Source organism: Populus euphratica, unplaced genomic scaffold (assembly GCF_000495115.2).
Source record: "Populus euphratica unplaced genomic scaffold, PopEup_1.0 scaffold539.1, whole genome shotgun sequence".
Lineage (NCBI taxonomy): Eukaryota > Viridiplantae > Streptophyta > Magnoliopsida > Malpighiales > Salicaceae > Populus > Populus euphratica.
In genome coordinates, this window is record NW_011500409.1 from 10,419 (window position 1) to 14,739 (window position 4,321).

Consider the following 4,321-nt stretch of genomic DNA (forward strand, 5'->3'; position numbering starts at 1 on the left):
TTGACGATTGATAAGGTACGTCGCTGTGTGAAATGCATATGGCCAATATATTAAAGGAAGATTTGCATCATACAGTAATGTGAGACCAGTTTCCACTAGGTGACGATGACGACGCTCGGAAACACCATTTTGTTGTGGTGTGTGTGGAGTGGTAGTGAAATGACTTATGCCATGAAGGGAGAGAAAAGGTTTTAAACTCATATATTCACCCCCATTATCTGAGTATATGGTTTGGATTTTGCTTTGGAACCGGTTTTCCACAAGGTTTTTGAATTGCAAAAAAAATTTTGCAACCCCAGATTTTGTTTCCATAGAATAAAACCACATGTATTTGGTGTAGTGATCAATGAAAATGAGGTAATACCGAGAGCCATCTAAACCAACACAATGAGTAGGACCCCAAACATCAGTATAAATGAGATTAAGAGGTGCAGTGCTGGATAGATTAGTAGATCGAAAAGGTTCTTGATGTGCTTTATTAATAGAACATGAAGGATATAGAGATGACTTTTGAGTGTTTATGAATGGAAGTGAAAACTGACGAACAACATTGTGAACAATTTTAGAGGAAGGATGACCAAGCCGTTTGTGCCAGCCGTCAAAAGAGGTTTTTCATGCACATTGGCGACCATGGGGAAAAGAGCTGCCACCAGTGTATTCGGGAAGATGTAAACACCATTTTTACATGCACCTTTTGCCAGGATCACCCCCGAGTTCGTGTCCTTCACAAGAAAATAAGACGGGTGAAATTTAATAAAGACATTATTTTGAGCAGTAAAATGGTGCACAAATATAAGGTTTTTGGAGATATCTGGAACGTAAAGTGTGTCTTTGAGAATGAAATTTTTGTGTTTTGATTTTAAGGTTAAGGATCCTATATGTGAGACAGTCAAACCTGAACCATCACCGAGCACGACTTCATCAGTGCCATCATATTCTGAGTGAATTGATAGGTTGTTGAGATCACCAGTAATATTATAGGATGTAGCAGAGTCCATGAGCCATTTATTATCTATGGCATTAGAGGTAGAAGTGCAGTTTGCGGTGACTGCATGAGAATTCAAGCGGGGGCATGTTTTGGTCGTGTGACCAATTTGATCACAAAATTGGCATTTGGGCTGATACCTTTTTTTTTGTTGCATTTGGCCGGCTGAATGACTTATTATTGTACCGGTTTTCTCTATAGGGACCCTGGTTTCATGAGAAACCATTGGGTTTTTTATTCTTCTGGAAAGAATTTGCAAAAAAGTTCTTGCGATTTGTGTAATTCGCTGATGCCACAAGTTGATGGGTAGTGGATTCTAGCCGCTGAAGGTAGTTGTCATGACCATCTAGCAGATCATGAAGTTCTTCAAAATTCAAGGATTTCTCCCTCGCATGAATCAGTGCAGCAATTTCCCTGAAATCAGAACCCAAACCATGAAGAATATAAAGAGATAGATCATCAGCAGAGATGGGATGGTCGATTAGAGCAATTTCATCAGCCAACGCTTTTCCTAAATCGATTTATTTCCTTTTTGAATCAAGGTAAGGTCCTCCTTGAGTTGCATAGCTCTCAGTCGAGATCGACTAGCATACATGTGATTTAGTTTTTTCCATGCCTCATGAGATGTTTTAGTGGTGGCAATGAGGGGAGTAATTGAGGTGGACGTGGAAGCAAGGATTGCACTGAGAATTAATTTCTCCTTCCGAACCCAATGGGTTCTTTTCAACGCAGATTGGGAAGTGCCATCAAATGAAGGACACACTGAGAGACCAGTGACATAGTCTAGCAGATCATACCCAATTAGAAGAGCTTCAAATTGGGCACGCCATTGTGGAAAGGTGGAGGGAATTAATTTCTCGTTGATTTAAGCTGTAATGTTAAAAGCAATCAATGGATTCTCTATATGGGAGGTGGGTTGGTTGGTCAGATTTTGAGATAGAGACATGTTGGAAGCAAGGATCGTAGTCTCGTTTGAGTTATGGTGCTCTGATACCATAAAGCAAATTATAATAGAGGGAGATATAATAGTGTTCTTCAACAGAAATTTTCCACACTTTTATAAAGCAAATTATAACAGAGGGAGATATAACAGAGTTCTTCAACAGAAATTTTCCACACTTTTATTATTGTTATTGAGCATTAGATTTATACACAATATATGCTAAATGTAAGGAGTTATAGAGGAATTACACTAAGTTAAATATAGAATGATTTGCAATTGTTTAAATGTAAGGAGTTACAGAGGAATTACAATAAGTTAAATATAGAATGATTTGTAATTGTTTTCCTAGAATGTTACTGCATTATCTGTCTGCATTAATATACATGATTCTTGGCTAGGAGCATTATCTATCTGCATTAATATACATGATTCTTGGCTAGGAGTCTGGATGATCCGGTTCTCCATTAGCTGTTGTTTTCCTAGAATATTGTTGCATTATCTATCTGCATTAATATACATGATTCTTGGCTAGGAGTCTGGATGATCCGGTTCTCCATTAGCTGTCCTAATACACCCCCTCAAAATTGAGCTGCTATTAGTAAGAGCAATTTTGCTTCTCAAATGCTCTGTGCGTTGCTTGGAGAGAGGTTTCGTCAGCAAATCAGCAAGTTGATCTTGAGTGTGGACATGTCAAACGTGAATAGCCCCGCGCTAAACCAAATCGCGAACAAAGTGAAGATCAATTTGGATATGTTTCATCCGGGAGTGATGTACCGGATTGTGACTAAGATGTGTGGCTTCAAGATTGTCGCATAGTAGTGATGGAGTGGTGTTGAGTTTGAATCCAAGTTCATGCAGGAGAGAGTGTATCCAAACAGTTTCTGAAGCTGCATTTGCAAGAGCCCTGTATTCGGCTTCTGTTGAAGATTGAGCTACAGCACGTTGTTTCTTCGAACTCCATGAGACAGGATTAGAGCCAAGAAAGATAATATATGCGGACGTGGATGTGCGATCGTCAAGGTTGCCTGCCCAATCTGCATCGGAAAAAGTGGTAAGGAATGGATAGGTATGACTAATTAGTTGAATACCATGAAAGATAGTTTGCTTCAAGTAGCGTAGGAGTCGCTTGGTTGCTGCCTAGTGAGTCTGAGTAGGCTTGTGCATGAATTGAGACAACTTGTTTACAGCAAATGAGATATCCGGTCTGGTGAGAGATAAGTGCTGGAGGCTGCCAATTATTCTTCTATATTCGGTGCTGTCAAAGTGATTAGTACTTAAAAGTACATTTTTCAAAATATATTGTTTTTATGCAAATTATTCAATCTCAATAAAAATTAACTAAATATTCTTACGATAACTTAAAAAAAATATAAAAAAAATTGTAATTAATCATAAATTAATTTTGAATAAAATTTTGAATAAATTATGATTATGTTTGATGGTCTTTTAAGATTTGGTTAAAATCATCTCGTCAAGATTTTTCTATAAATACTTGATGTGATAAAAACAGAGTTCTAATATGTCATTGATGACCCTTTTTTTTTAATTATTGAATTTTAAATCTTATTTTTTAGCCATTAGATTTTTATAAAAATCTAGGTATATAATTTTTGAAACATCTGTTATTCTTAACTGCTATTCTCTACACTTTTTTAACATACGGTACTTTTCCAAAACTTTAATGAGAGAGGATATTTAGAAATGTAGTAGCGGTTGCTTTTTAAAGTGTTTTTTTTTTAATATATTAAAATAATTTTTTTTACTTTATAATTTTTTTATATTTGTTTTATTAAAAGTATTTTATAAAAAATATCATTACTTATCAAGTAGGATAAAATTTATAAAATATTTAGGTAAAACAAATATCCTTAAGTAAATAGTTTTTCATGTTTGAGGTATTCTTTGATAAAAAAAAATTTGAAATGTAAAAAATAATATTTAAACTATAGAAAATTTTTTAGTATTGTCATTAAACTTAGTATATTAATTCAAATTTGTAAATTTTTAACCTAACTTTTTATTTAGTCTAGATTTTAAATTAAATCTTGTAAGAGTTGCCTTAATATAACATTGTCAATTGCATGGTTTTAAGCTCAAAGGGAAGAAAAAACAAAAAGTAAGATGTGTTCACCCTAGTCATCTCGCAATCTTATTTGTAAACTTTATGGGGCTAAATCAATTTTTTAATTTATTATATAATAAAAAATATAAAAATTAATTTTATAATTAACCTTGTGTTAAATCATAAAATTTAATTAAAAAACTCAATATTCAAAAATAAAATTAAAAAAAAATATAAGATCAACAAAAAGGAAACCAACTGCGTTGGATTAGGCCTATCATAAAACAACAGATGCATGGGGCTCAAAACAAGCCCACATGCTTGGTGTAGT

The 4,321-nt window shown here is 34.5% G+C and overlaps 1 pseudogene; it reads right to left on the reverse strand.

Annotated features, from left to right (window-relative positions):
• Positions 1–276: 276 nt before the first annotated feature.
• On the reverse strand, positions 277–2,037 carry LOC105114488 (uncharacterized; annotated as a pseudogene).
• Between the last annotated feature and the right edge of the window lie 2,284 nt (positions 2,038–4,321).